This window comes from Antechinus flavipes, chromosome 1, assembly GCF_016432865.1.
Source record: "Antechinus flavipes isolate AdamAnt ecotype Samford, QLD, Australia chromosome 1, AdamAnt_v2, whole genome shotgun sequence".
Classification (NCBI taxonomy): Eukaryota; Metazoa; Chordata; class Mammalia; order Dasyuromorphia; family Dasyuridae; genus Antechinus; species Antechinus flavipes.
The window spans coordinates 213,525,872-213,541,661 of NC_067398.1; the positions used below are offsets into that span (position 1 = coordinate 213,525,872).

Sequence of the window (15,790 nt, forward strand, 5' to 3'; positions counted from 1 at the left end):
TAAGAAAATATGGACATTTTAGTCACTTTCTTGTTAAAGAGCTTTAAATGTCAGGTAAAGTAGTTTGGTTACACTTGCCACTGGACTTCAATGGCTCAGGAAGACAGAGTAACAATTTTATATAACTCTGCCACACTTAAATCCAATTCACCCACAAGTAGAGAAAACACCTGTGAGTTACTGGTTCTCTTTAAAAAGGAAGAATAAGCAACAACAATTTGAGAAATGAAGCCTTTACCAGAGATAATTGCTGTAAAAATGTCCCTCTGCTTTCTCCTTTTATTTTAATGTTGGTGGCATTGGTTTATTTATGAGTTATACACACACATGTGTTATATGTACACTTAAGCATGTGACACACACATGTGTACATGCAGGCATGTATATATACATATAAATATATGCACACACATATATGTGTATATGTGGAAAAGTGAGCACATTATTGAATTCTTAAAGATATCTAATTGCCAGGTCTGAAAGAATAAATCACAGTACTGAAAGAACTTATGGATGGGGTTAAGTCACTGTCAATGTGATCTTTCTAGTACAATCCTGAATAAGAGTGGCGATAATATGCATCATTCATTCACCCTTAATATTATTGGGAAGGCTTCTGCCTTATGCCTGCTGTAGATAATGTTTACTGATAGTTTATATAGCTCTTGTCACTTTAAAGAAAGCTCCATTTATACCTATGCTTTCTAAAGTTTTGTTGTTTTTTTTAATAGGAATGAGTGTTGTATTTTTTTCAAAAGCTTTTTTTACACCTATTAAGATAATCATGATGTCTGTTGGTTTTGTCATTGATATGGTCAATTATAGTGATGGTTTTCCTAATATTGAATGAGGAATTTTCTGTTTTTTATATCTGGTTCTGGAAATTTTTTTTTTTACGGAGCTCATTCATGGCTTGTTCATTTTCTTTTTCTTAAAAATTGTTTAAATATTCTATTTCTTCTTCTGTTAATATAAGTAATTATATTATTGCAAAGATTTATCCATTTCAATTAGATTGTCAGGTTTTTTGGAATATAATTCAGCAAAATAGCTCTTTTTTGTATGTCTTTTATTAAAGCTTTTTACTTTCAAAACATATGCACAGATAATTTTTCAACACTGATCCTTGGATAGCTTTGTGTTCCAAATTTTCCATTCCTTCCTCCCACCCTCACCCCTAGATGGCAAGTAATCCAATATGTTATACATGCTAAAATATGTTAAATCCAATGTATGTAAACATATTTGTATAATTATCTTGCTGCACAAGAAAGATCAGATCAAAAAGGAAAGAAAATGAATAAGGAAACAATGCAAACTAATAACTACGCAAAAAGTGACAATGTTATTATTCATACTCAGTCCCCACAGTCTCTGTCTGAGTACAGATGGCTCTCTTCATCAAAGATCCCTGAAACTGACCTCAATCATCTCATTGTTGGAAAGTCATGTCCATCAGAATTGATCATCTTATGATATTGCTGTTGCTGTATACGATGATTTCCTTGTTTGAACAAAAGAGTCTTAATGATTTCTTTAATTTTATGTTTATTGTGGCAAATTCACTATTTTCATTTTTGATATTAGTAGTTTGGTTTTCTTTTTTTTTTTTTTAATCAAAATTAACCAACACTTCATTTTATTGTGATTTTTTTTTATAAAACAAGATTCTAGTTTTATTTATTAGTTCAATGGTTTTCTTTCAATTTTATTAATCATTCCTTTGCTTTTCAGGATTTCTAATTTTGTGTTTAACAGATTTTTAATATTGTTCTTTTATAGTTTTTTTTTTCAATATTTGGTTGCATTCCTATTCATTGATCCTCTCTTTATTGTATTAATTTAGAGATTTACATTTTTCCTTAAGTACTGCTTTAGCTGTATACCACAAATTTTGGTATGTTGTTTCATTATTGTCATTTTCTTTATTGAAATTATTGACTGTTATTATGATTTGTTCTTTGATTCACTCATTTTTGGGGATTAGCTTTAATTTTCAATTAATTTTACTCTACATTTCCATTGCCTTTTATTGAATATAATTTTTATTGCATTATTATCTGAAAAGGATGCATTTAATATTTCTGCTTTTCCAGTTATGAGTTATTCTTCTCTAAAACATGGTCAATTTTTGTGTAGACTCTTGTATCACTGAGAAAAAGTTTTTATAAAGATGGCATACTTAGAGAATCAACTAAAAGCTACTAGAAACAATTAACAACTTTGGCAAAGTTTTAGGATATAAAATAAATTCATATAAATCATCGACATTTCTATATGTTACCAACAAAGTCAAGCAGCAAGAAATACAAAGAAATTCCATTTAAAATAAATGTAGATAATATAAATACAATATAATACAAAGCCAGTAATTATAGGAACACAATTATTAAACACTTTCTACACAAATAAAATTAGATCTAAACAATTTGAAGAATATCAAGTGCTCATGGGTAAACTGAGCTAATGTAATAAAAATGACAATTCTACCTAAATTAATCTACTTATTCAGTTCCATATCAATCAAACTGCTAAGAAATTACTTTACAGAGCAGAAAAAAATAATAACACAATTCATCTAGAAGATCAAAAAGCAAAAAATTTCAAGGAACCTAAAACTATATTATAAAGCAGCAATCATCAAAACCATTTGGTAATAGCTAAGAAATAGAGAAGTTGATCAGTGGAATAGGTTAGGTTTACAAGATACAATAATCAGTAACTATAGTAATCTAATGTTTGCTAAACTCAAAAACTCCAGTTTCTGGGATAAAAACTCATTATTTGCCAAAAATTGCTGGGAAAATTGGGAAATAATATGGCAGAAACTAGGCATTGACCAACATCTAACACTCTATACCAAGATAAGGTCGAAATAGATTCATGATTTTTAGACATAAAGAGTAACATTATAAGCCATTTGGAAGAATACAGGATGTTAACTCTTAGATCCATGGAGAAAGAAGGAATTTATGGTCAAAAAAGAACTAGAGAACTTATAAAATCCAAAATGCATAATTTTGATTATATCAAATTAAAAAGGTTTTGTACAAACAAAATCAAAGCAGCTAAGATTAGAAGTGAAGCAGAAAACTGGAAAAAAAACATTTATATTCAAGGGCTCTAATAAAGGCTTCATTTCTAAAATATGTAGAGAATTGACTCAATGTTATGAGAACACAAGCAATTCTCCAAAAGATCAATGGTCAAAGGATAGAAACAGACAATTTCAGATGAAGAAGGTAAAGTCATTTCTAATCATATAAAAATATTCTAAATCACTAATGATCAGAGAAATGCAAATTAATACAACTTTGATTATTATATACCACTATATATCTCTCAGATTAGCTAAAATGGCAGGAAAAGATAATGATAAATGTTGTAGGGGATGTGGGAAAACTGAGGCACTAAAACAACTGTTCAAACTGTGCATACCCTTTGATTCAGCAGTGTCTCTACTGGGTCTGTATCCCAAGGAGATCATAAAAAAGGGAAAAGAACCCACATGTACAAAAAATGTTTATAGCAGCTTTTTTCGTAGTGGCAAGGAACTGGAAATTGAGTGGCTGCCCATAAGTTGGAGAATTGCTGAATAAATTATGGTATATGAATGTCATGGAATATTATTGTTCTATAAGAAATGGTCAGCAGGATGATTTCAAAGAGGCCTGGAGACATGAACTGATACTAAGTGAAGTGAGTAGAACCAGGAGATCATTGTACACAGCAATAAGATTATGTGATAATGAACTCTGATGGACATGGCTCTTTTCAATAATGAGATGATTCAGGCCAATTCCAATAGATTTGTGATGGAGAGAGCCATCTGCACCCAGAAAGAGGATTATGGGGGCTGAATGTGGATCACAACATAGTATTTTCACTTTTTTTTTTGTTGCTTGCTTCCTTTTTTCCCCTTTGATTGTTTTTCTTTTTGATCTTATTTTTCTTGTGCAGCATGATAAATGTGGAAATATGTTTAGAATAACTGCTTAAGCTATACTGAATTACTTGCTATCTAGGGGTAAGGAAGGAGGGAGGGAAAAAAATTTGGAACACAAGGTTTTGCAATGGTGGATGTTGAAAACAATCTTTGCATGTATTTTAAAAATAAAAAGCTATTAAAAATTTTTAAAGAATTTATATGCTATATTATTATTGTTATTTATATTCAGTTGTTTCAGTAGTGTTCAACTTTTTGTGACTCCTTTTGGGCTTTTCTTTGCAAGGATACAGAAATGATTTGCCATTTCTTTCTCTAGGTCAGGAAACTGAGGCAGAGTTAATTTAGAGAGTTGCAAATTCTCTAAATCACATTACTAGTTAGTGTTTGAAATAAAGTTTGAATTCAGGAAGATGAGTCCTCCTGATTCCAGGTTCAGCATTCTATCTACTGCACCACCTCGTCTATTATGGTATCTTTTAGCAAAATGTAGTTTTCCTGCTTATCCCTTGCTTTATCTGAGAAGTTTTTTTTTTTTTTTTTTTTTTTTTTAAACTTCAGGTGACACATTTAGCCCTTTAATTTTACTCTGTGCCTCTCTGCTTCAAGGATATTCCTTGTAAACAACATATTGTAGAATTCTGATTTTTAATCTACTCTGCTGTTTTATGAGTGAGTTTATCCCATACACATTCTCAGTTATGATTAGTTTAATTTTTCTTCATATTATTTTCACCCATTTATCCCTCCTCCTTTTCACCTTTCCTCCTCCAAAGTGTTTTGTTTCTGACCATTGCCTCCCCCAATTTGCCCCCCCCCCTTTAAAAGCACTGGCATATTTCTTCCCACTTCTTTTATCCTCCTCTCCTCCTACTTTGAAGTAGGGTATGATAGCTTTCTAAACTCAATTGTGTATATTATTCCCTTTTTGAGCCAATACTGATAAGAATAAGGTTCAAGCATTCTTACATTCCCCCCTCATCTTCCCTTTCATTATAAAAAAATCTTTTTTATATATTTTTTGCGGCATAATTTATCCCATTCTCTCCCCTCCTCCTATTCTATCCTTTTTTTTTATTCTTATTTTTGAATGAAATAAGGTGAGATCTTTCAAGACAGTTGTGAAAATCGAGTAAGGCTTCATCTATTTCAAAGTTTGAGTAGGCCTGAAGGACTTAAAGCATTAAGTCAGGAGCATACTTAAAGTGTCTCCTCCCTGCCATTCTCTTAAGGGCATACTTAAAGTCTCCTTCCTGTTATCCCCCTAAGGGCATACTTAAGTGCCCTTCTTGTTATCCTCCCTATTTCAACCAAATATGAGCAACTATGTACTTATTGGTCAAGTTCAATCCTGGGTAGTTCCATGTTTAGAATGTAAGATCCTCAGCCAATAAGGATGAGGGTCAGTGGTGGGAGGGGAATTCCCCTTAAGGATTAAAAGCATTGACCCTGCCGCCCTACAATGCTTCCTCCCTTTGATGTATTCTTGATTGCTGCTGCACCAGATTATCGGGAGAAAGTATAATAAACTTTGCTTTGCTTCTTGAGATCTCTCCAGTCTTTTTTATTAAATGGTTTCTGACCCACACATTTTGATTTTTTTGGATATCATCCCATTACAGTCAGTTTACCTCCAACGTCGTTTGTTTGTATACACTTCTTCTAACTACCCTAATAAAGAAAAAGTTCTTAGAAATTATAAGTATTATCTTTTCATGTAGGATGTAAAAAGTTTAACCTTATTAAATCCCTTATGATTTTTCTGTTTTTTTTTTTATGCTTCTCTTAAATTTTGTTTTTGAACATCAAATCTTCTGTTCAGTTCTTTTCTTTGCTCAGAAATTGTCATTAAATATCCATGAATTGCCTTGATATCCTAGAATATCCTAGAAGCAAGGGCTAAAATAGGAATGGAAAGAATCCACCAATCAGCTGTGCCCAAGCAGTGCCCCAGGAAAACCAGCAGCAGGCCTTGGGAGTGACTGAATCACCTAGGGCTGTGGCAATTTCCCTGGCAGGGATCTCAGCTCACTGATGATAGGAGGATCCCAGCAAATCCAATAAAGAATGAATGTAAATGACTTGGTTTCAGTCACACCAAGTAAGAAATAACTTTTGAATTTAGGTCTTCCTGACTCCAGATCAAACACTATCTACTTGCTATACTCTATCTGGGTAGGATCCATCTTTGTTTTTTTTTTTTAATAACTTTTTATTGACAGAAGGATCCATCTTTTAAAAGAAAATTCTTCACTTTTACCATTTGCCCACATAAATGAATGAGTGTGGAGAAAATATAAAGGAAATCCATGCCAAATTCTGGCTCTTGACCAAATTTCAGCTTAATTTCCTGACATTTTCATATACAAATGAGCCACTCAAAAACCTCACACCTTATAATATTTGATCCTTATGGGAGAGAGCAGGGAAGAAGTATGTTTTAGACCGGGTTCCATAACTTAGAGAGACTTAAAGAATATTAAGACAGAAGAGAAGAAACTTGCACAATTGAGATAAAATACCAATCTTCATGATGAGGTTCTATTTTAATTTCTCTAGGCTGGTTCTAGTCGCATCATGTTATTAAATTGAAGTTAAAAAAAACTCAGTGAATTAATACAAAATGAACGATGTGGCTGATTGTGAGAAATGTCCTTATTGGGATTTTCCTTGTTCTGTTTTTAACGAATAAGTCCGGCACTTGAGGAAAGAGTTCGTTTTGTTATTTGTCCAGCGTTAGGATCAAAGAATCTGGGTTCAAGTCCTACCGGGGGACCCCAGGCTAGCTACTTCATTTCCGGAGGCATCAGTTTCTTCATCTGTAAAAAATGAGTGGTTTAAACTGCATGGCCTCTGAGGTGGCCCCTTCTAGCTTTCTTACAGACGCACGAACGTCGGCCCTAAGTGGGGCTTTCCACCCCATTGAGGACCCCAGGCTGCAGATGGGCTTCCAGCCGGATCCCAGCATCCCTCGCAGCGGCGCCGTCACGTGATACTTCCGAAACCGCGGCGACCCCCTAGCAACAAGCAGTCGAGGACTCGAGAGAGGGAGGGGGGAGGAGCCGAATCAAGGGAGGGAGGAGCTCCCTCCCGCTTGCCCTGGAGGACCGCGCGGGGAGCGGCTGGGACGGCCTTGGCTCCCTGTCCCGGGGGTGGGGGCGCGATGCTGCAGGCCCAGCTCAAGCTGCAGGGACAACGCTGAGGTGAGCCTGCCCGCCGCGGGGGCTTCTGGGAAGAGGCCCTCGAGGCCGGGGCGGGGGGGGGGAGGGGGTTAGGAAAAGCTGCGCCCCCTCCCGCCTCTGGGGAGAAGAGGAAGGGGGATAACGGGGAGAGGAAGAGGAGGGAGCGCTGGACCCAGCTGTGCCCTCCTAAGATCCCTGACCCCGCTTTCTATATGTCTGTCTGAACGTCTCTGTCTGTGTTTGTCTCTGGGTTTTTGGCTTCTCTCTGTGTCTCTGTGCCTGTCTCTCTCTGGATGCCTCTGTGTCTCCCTGCCTCTCTTCGTGTCTGCCTCTGGGTTTTAGAGTTATCTCTGTGTCTCTCTGTGCCTTTGTGCTTATCTCTATCTGAGTCTGCCTATTTCAGTCTCTCAGGGCATCTCTCCCCCTCTGTCTCTGGGCTTCTGTTTCCTTGACTTTTTAAGTATTCCTTAACTGTCTGTCAATCCCTGCCTGTTACTGTGTTATGTCTGTAACTCAGTCCGGGCATCTCTCGTTGTCTGTCCGTGCCTCTGTCGGTGCTTGGCTAACTTTACCTCTCTGCATGTCTCTTTCTCTGTGTCAGTTTCTCATGCACCTCGAGCTTCATCCCTGAATGTCCCTTTGTCTCTCTCCCTCCCTATCTGTCTCTTATGTTTCTCTGCCTATCTCAGTCTTAGTCTATCTCCGTGTCTTTCTGTGCCGGCTAGTCTGTGTCTGTCTCTGATTCTCCTAGTTTGTAGCTCTGTGTGTCTCTCTATGCCTTTGTCTCTGTCTCAGTCTCCGCCTGTCTCTGCCTCTATCTGTGTTTCTGGCTCTTCCTGTTTCTGTGCATCTCTCCCCCAGCTAGCATCTGTTTCTGATTCTCTGAGCTTCTTTCTCTCTAATGTCTCTGTAACTGTGCATCTCTGTGTGAGACTGTCTGGAGATGCATCTGTGTTATCAGTGGGGCAAAGTGTCTATTTTTGCTTCTGTGCTGATATGGACAGACGCTTGACATCTATTTTAGACTGTCAGGAAAGAGTGCCTGAACTCTCTAAGAGAATTTAGTTATGTTTAAATGGAAGAAGACTGGTTTGCTATTTAATTTCTCAGATTTTTATAATATGTTGCTGAGGTTGAAACAAATTTATGTAATTTCAACAAAAAGGAGCATATTTAAAACTGTTTCTTTCTCTACTTCTCTATCTCCTCAGGAGATCATGATTTGACTCTGTAAGGAAAACCCAACGCATAAAGATGCATAGAGTAAAGAGTGTTTATTTATTCCTCTGCCAAATATAGAAGTTCCCCCAAAGGTGGTGATTGTGGAGACTTAACTTGTTTTGCTTTTTTACTGTTTCATCTAATGGGGTCCCTCAGGTCCTTAAAAGATGACTTAAATTCCATTCACAGAGTAATTTTATCACGTGGCATTTTTTGGTGATGTTATTTTATTTTTTCTTTTAAACATAGATTTTGTATTGGAAAATGACTTTCCAACTTTTTATTCTTTAAGATGGGTGTTTATAAATAATTTTTATTTATGTAACATGTGAACTATTTGAATGTGAAAGCTTAGAATTACAGACTTTAAACTTTAAACAGAGTTTAAAAGTAGTTGATGATTTTAGGATTTTAGATTTAGAACAGGAAAAAATACTTAATAGCCATCAAGTCCACAGTCCCCTCATTTTTTAGATGACATTCATTTCATAGCTCAGGACTTAACTTTTTTGTGTGTCATGGGCTCCTGGTGAAATCTAATGTTTTAAAGATGCATAAAATAAAATATGTTACAAAAGAAAGTAATTGTGTTAAATGTAGTTATCAAGATATATTTTTAAGTTAATGGATCCCTTGTATTCTGATGGAAGTGGATCTCTTCGATAAAGAGAGCCTTAATTGATGAAAGATGGACAGAAGCAGCTACACCCAGAGAAAGAACACTGGGAAATGAATATAAACTGCTTGCATTTTTGTTTTTCTTCCTGGGTTATTTATACCTTCTGAATTCAATTCTCCCTGTGCAACAAGAAAACTGTTCGGTTCTGCACACATATATTGTATCTAGGATATACTGCAACCCATTCAACATGTAAAGGACTGCTTGCCATCTGGGGGAAGGGGTGGAGGGAGGGAGGGGAAAAATCTGGACAAAAGTGAATGCAAGGGATAATGCTATAAAAAATTACCCTGGCATGCGTTCTATCAATAAAAAGTTATTAAAAAAAAAAGTTAATGGATCCCTTTAGTCTACAGCCCTTGTGGTTGTAGAATTAAGTGATCTGTCCCAATGTTAAAGAGATACTTGATGGCAATTAGAAGTAGAACCCAGGTCTTCTAGCTCCCAGTCAAATGTTAATTGTGCTATTCTAAATAGTTTGCAAAATATGGTTTAAGGTGATTTTAATTTTGCATTTAGACCACCAACCAGTATGTAATGAGCACTAGGAGAAATAGAATAAATAAGTTCCTACCCTCAAGGAGCATGCAAACTGAGAAATGTAATATAATTAGAATGTAAATAAATATAAATACATAAGAGGAGAATAAAGTGCTATAAGATCAGATGGGAAAGGGCACTTGAGCTTTGGGTTGAAGGGAGATGAAGGGAAATAGGCAAGATTTAAGAGCTGGGATTTGACCCTAATCCTGAATGATAGGTAGGGGACATTCCAGGAAAAGGGAACTTTATAAAGTACAGAGAAGGGAAAGCCAGATTCCCTTTAAGGGTTGCCCTATAATTTGTCCCTAAGGAGAGGACTTGAGAAAGAAAACTCAGAAACAGGTTGGAACCAGAGCTGGTGACCTTTGAATACCAGACTAAAGAATTTCAGTTTTGTTTAGTAACTATAGGATGCTGTTGAAGGTTTCTGAGGAGTCAGCTTGACCAAAATTGTAAACTAGTTTTGGCAGAGAAGGGACTTGGCACTATACAAAATCAAATGTCTGGTCAGGAAGTTTATAATTTTATACCCTCTTTACACAGGACATTTCCTCATCCCGATGGCTAGGCTTCTTGTTCTAAGGAAGTTTATTCAGTTGATATAGGAGCCTTCTTGGCAACAGAAATAGGTGTACTTTGGTTGGCTAATCAGTGAAAATATGTTCCCTTTTTTTTTTTTCCACCACCCCTTCCCCAAATGTTTGTGAGTGTGAACAAATTCTGCAAGGTTTTACTCTTTAATATTGCAGAAAACCACAATTTCAATAAACATTCTTCCTATAGAGGGAAACACAAAAATAAGATGTTGTGACTTCCTTAAGGACTTTACTATAATCTGGAAGATGGAGAGAGAATATGTAAGTAGGTCATATATCAAGTCTGAAGAAGGTTAAAAATGTGCTTCCTCTATTTGAAGATGGCATGACACATACCAACAAGCACTTTAGTGAAATTATTTAAACCTTTGATTCAAGTCAGATGTGAAAATGATATGAAAGGGGCAACACCTTTTAATAGAATAACAGAACACACCAGGCATTAGAATGGAAAGACAAGTGTTTTTTTTTTTTTTTTTTTTTCCAAGAATTAACCGATACCTCAAAGGTCATATACTCTGTGTTGTCTGTCTCCCTATCTCCCCATGGTTGCTTTGACACAAGCTAGATTGGTCAATATTCAAGATACATACACTCCTTGATTTGGCCATGGATTCTTGTTAAAACTTAAATGGAATAAGACTAGTTTTAGGTTCTCTTGATGGACTTTTAATACAAATTTGAGTAACTCAGTGTTTATTTTGTCCAAAAAAAAAAAAAAAGAGGCATATATAGTCTAAATCCTTTCCTTTCTAGATGAAGAAAGCAAGGGATGGCTAACTCTTGACTTGTGCCTATCAAGGAATTAAAATCCTGTTTTCTTTGCTTTTATACCCATACCTATATCTATACATATATTTATATATAAATATATATATCATATATGGTATCTAAGTACTTTTCTGCTTCATTCACAGTTTTAAGATTTAGTTCTATTAAAGGTACCCTAAAACAGATAACACAGGTATCAAAGTACAAGATTTAAGGTATACCTATTAAGCACAGAAAATTGAACCATCTTTCCCCATTGGATGCACAGGTATTTGTGCTCCCCCCCACCTGTTTTTTTAAGGGGGAATGATTCATCTTACTTTTCCCATTTTGTTACTTTTTTGTTTTATTTAAATTAATTTATTATTGCAGTTTGGCCCACAAAAATTAAAAGTAATAACTAGTTTTGGAAAGAAAAGGAGATATTAGAAAAGAATGAGAGGGATAATGAAATAATGAAGGAGGCAGAAAAAGAAAAGGGATAAGAGAACAATTAGCCCATTTATGTGTATGTGTTTACTAACCTGGCAATGCAAATTAATTAGAGCAATTAGACTGTATAGCTGAGTATTTTTGTATAAATAGAAAATAAAACCTGAATGTAATTAATTCTGTACAGTGATGGTCAGTGTCATAAGATGCATCACTGCCAGCCAATTCAGGGTGGGAAGAGATGGTTACATCATTGAAGATAAATAGTTTGGAATTTGTTTTAAGGTAACTAGGTCTTTTTCATCCTTGTGATAAAGCTACTTTTCTCCTCTCCTCTCCCCCCCAAAAAAACCAAAAAAAAAAAACCAGCATTTTAATTGAAATTCTCTTTCTTTTCCCTTGGAAGACTGAAGTAGATGAAATAAATTTTTATACACTTAGGTCATATTCCTTTCTTCCACAGGAAAATGTAGAATTTAGAGCAGGAAAAGGCCTTAGAGATTATCCTGTCCAAATTTACAATTTTGCAAATGAGAAAACTGGAGACTAAAGGTCATGTGACTTGTCCAAAGTCACACAGGTAGGAGTTGAGCTGGTATTTAAGTTCTGGTCTTCTGGCTATTAGCCCACTAGGTTCACTAAGTTCAGAAATCAGAAAAATGTCCTTGGGTAGATAAAAAAATAATGTAAAATTTATGAAGAATGTGAATCTTTAAAATGCAAGTAAATAAAGCTCAGGGGAAGGAGCTCATACTTACCTGGTCCTCTGCAGGAATTGTCAGGCTTTTCTATGTGTCAGTTATTGTTGTTGTTCATTCTTTGTTCTTGAAGAGAATCAATGATGTCAGCAGGGTGATGTCTTGACTTTCCAGTGAATCATATTTAAGTGAAACAGTTGTGCAGAGTCTTTGGAGTCTAGTGGCAAGACAGAGGTCAAGACTGCTTGTGATGGCCCCAGATACAGTGGGATAGCTTGGTCTTTTTACTTTGCTTAAGTTGTTGAGAATACTGCAAATGATATTATTCATAAGTTAGAGTGGGTTTTTTTTGTGTTTTTTGTTTTTGTTTTTGCTGAGGCAATTGGGGTTAAGTGACTTGCCCAGGTCACACAGCTAGGAAATGTTAAGGGTCTGAGGCTGGATTTGAACTCAGGTTCTCCTGACTTCAGGGCTGGTACTCTATCCACTGCGCCACCTGGTTGCCCTTAGAGTGGTATTTTTTAAAAGCATTAGTAAAGACACTAAGAAATAAAATATACCAAAAATGAAGTAAGGGGGAGAGACAAAGAGAAACAGAGGGATCAGAGAAAAAAATTTATTCAGAGACATTCAAAGAAAGAAAAAGCTAAGAGTCAGAAGCAGACTGAGACAATGAGTCAGAGAAAGAGACAGATCAAATTATGACCATATGCTTGAGAATGTCCTTAAATTAAAATGAAATATGTTACCCAACACAGCTGAAAAGTGTCATTTTAAGTGATGTGTCATAACCACTGATTTGTCACTTATTTGCCACTCCGTGGAAAAAACCCCAAATCATGAACTCATGAGAGCTCCTACTTTTCTCAACTTCTGAATGACATTAAAAATGGTGGAACTGGAACCATCCAACACTTGGGTCTTATTCTGATGCCTTGCAGTGCTGTAGAGGTCACCTTGGGCTTTCCCTGGCTTAGACCAAGTGAGCACGCGCTCTGGCAACTGCTTCTGAGAAGAGACTCAGAATATGTACTTGATGAATACTGGGCTGACAGGCCCTCCGAGCCTGCTCCACATGCAAGTCCTTTGTTCCCACTCTCGTAGTTGTCTCCCAACCACAGGTTCTCATCACATGCACTGCTGCCTCTCCCCGCCTGAGTCCACACCACCGGCCTCCACTTGGCTATCCAAGTGGTTTTCCTAAAAGTGCTTCTGTGGCCACGTTGGCCCCCTTACTCAGGATGGCTCCCAAATGCCTCCAGGCTCAAATATAAAATCCTGCTCGGCTTTTCGTGGCTGGCAATCTCTGTCGGATAAAGTGTACTTTACTCCCCTGGAGGTTGCTTAGAGTCCAACTACGCTGGCCTGCTTACAGTTGCTTGCACACAGTTCCCTGACTCCTGGCTCTGTCGAGCCTGGAACACTCTCGCTGCTCAGCTTCTCTCCTATCTCAGCTAAAACCTTAACTTTTGTAGGGCCGCTTTCTCTTCGCAGCTGCCCCCTGTTTAAGCTGTAGGAATCTCAGGGGTACATAGTCGTTTGCATGTTGGCTCCCCGCACTGGACTGTGAGCAGCTTGGGACCATAGTTTTTGCCTTTTTATAACCTAATGCTTATCCCTTAATAAATGCTTGTTGGCTTAACAGAGAGGCCCACCATCTGAAGACTGGCCATGTGATGTGATTTTTTTTTTTATGGGGGCGGGGGTGATTTAGTACTCCAGAAAGAGCATCAGATAAGGCATGGAGGTGACTTCAAACAGCTTGGCAGAGGGGGCATCCAGATCTGTCTCAGGGGCAGAAGTAATGAAAGATTTGTCATAGAGCTGTCCTACCAGCTTCATGAACTTTGGCACACCATACATAAGATTCCCAGGAATGAAACATTATTCATTGTGTGTATCAATAAGGACCAAATAGAAAGCATCCACCTCCATATTTAATCACTCTGTTCCCAATTATCTAAGTAGAATGTCAGAGTAGGCCTTTGATTTTAAACCAGTTATGTGAACCTTTTGTTTCCAAGATGAAAGGTAATGAAAATGAGAGAGAGTACTAACCAAGGGCTATGTCATAGAAAAGGAAATGAAACTAAAAGAGAAAAGCAGGAGACAGACAGTGGCAAGACCATTGGCTTTGAAGTCAGAGGTTCTCAGGACAGTTCTTGACCTTGCCTCTTTACTAATTATATGACCTTGGAAATTGTATGACAGACTGTCCTCAGTTACCTCTTCTTCAAAATCTAATTGTCTATTTTGGTTTCTCATTTTACATAGTTTATTACTTTTCATGTCCTTCATTTCCTTTTCATTCCCATTATTAGAAAGCTTAGCTCCAGCCTTCATTGATTTTCCCATTAACTATTTCTTAGAGTAACCTTCCAGTTGACTTTTTTGTTTCCCAGATCCCTGTTGCTAAAGAAACTTTCCACATGCAGAGCTCAGTTTCATCACTCCCTCCTTAAAACCCATCAATGACTCCTTATTGCCTATAGAATAAAGTCCAGACTTTCTTGTTTTCTTTGGCTGTAAAGGACTTCCATAACTGACTTCAGAGTTATGAGTGTTTTGTTTTTTGTTTGTTTTGTAAATTTTAAAATTTATTTTAAACTTAAATACAAAATGAGAAAAGAGAAAAAAGATATTGCCATATACTTGAGAGGATATGATATAAAACAATACATTTCTATTCAAGAAAACCTATATAATAAACAATACACATTTTTTCAAAGCTACTTAGCTTTTCTTGGTTTTCCTTTGTTTTCTCCTGTGCAATTTTTACCTTAGTTTTTCTCCCTCTTTTCCTCCCTCCCTCCTAGAAGGGAACAATTTAACATAGATATAGATACATATATATATTATATATGTATATATGTACATACACACACACACACACACACACACATACCTATATGTAAGACCACAGTATGCCTATTTCCATTTGTCATCTGTTTTTCTGAAGGTGAGTAGCATCTTCCTTCATAAGTCCAAGTCTTTCCATGTTTTTCTTAATCAACCAGCTTATCATTTCCTACATGATAGTAATATTCCAACCCAATCACATCCTGAGATATGATTTATGAAAGTTTTCCCCAGTTTTCTGCATTCCTTCTAATCTTGCCTGCGTGAGTTTTACTTATACAAGAAAATTTTAATTTAAATTAATTAAAATTATCCATTTTATACTTTACTGATGCACTCACTTTATAAAACAGTTTTGAGGTACTGAATTTGCTTCCTTAACATTTTTCCTCTGGTTTCTTTGAAATTTTTCTGACCTTTTGTTATTTTTTTGTTCTTTTTTGACTTAGTAAGATAATTTTTAAGTAATTTCATTAGGGTGACATTAACATATTCATTTTTAAAATTACCTTGGCTTTACCTACCCATGAACAATAAATATTACATCATTTATTTATATCTGACTTTGTGTAAAAAGTGGTTTACGTTTATGTACATATAGTTCCTGTGTCTGTTTTGGTGAATATACATTCAGGTGTTTTATATTGTCTGGTTCTGATTTCACTATTGCAAGCCTCATTTCTCACTGCTCCGCTTTATACATCCTCAAAATGGATCAAACTCCACTACTTATTGTTCCTCAAAATATCTACAGGCCTCTGTGAGTTTGCCCACACACTTTCTTGTGCCTAAAATGCCTTTTCTCTCCATTTGTCATCATTTCCCATTCTGTAAGATCCAGTTTTTTTTTTTTTTCATTTCTT

The 15,790-nt window shown here is 36.3% G+C and overlaps 1 protein-coding gene across 1 annotated transcript in view; it reads left to right on the forward strand.

Moving 5' to 3' along the window:
- The first annotated feature begins 6,357 nt into the window (after nucleotides 1–6,357).
- FBXO10 (F-box protein 10) overlaps nucleotides 6,358–15,790 on the forward strand; it is an 80,107-nt gene continuing 70,674 nt past the window's right edge. Inside the window, exon 1 of the mRNA XM_051995987.1 lies at nucleotides 6,358–7,149. The gene's annotated coding sequence lies outside the window, so the exon portion shown is untranslated. The remainder of the gene's footprint in view (nucleotides 7,150–15,790) is intronic.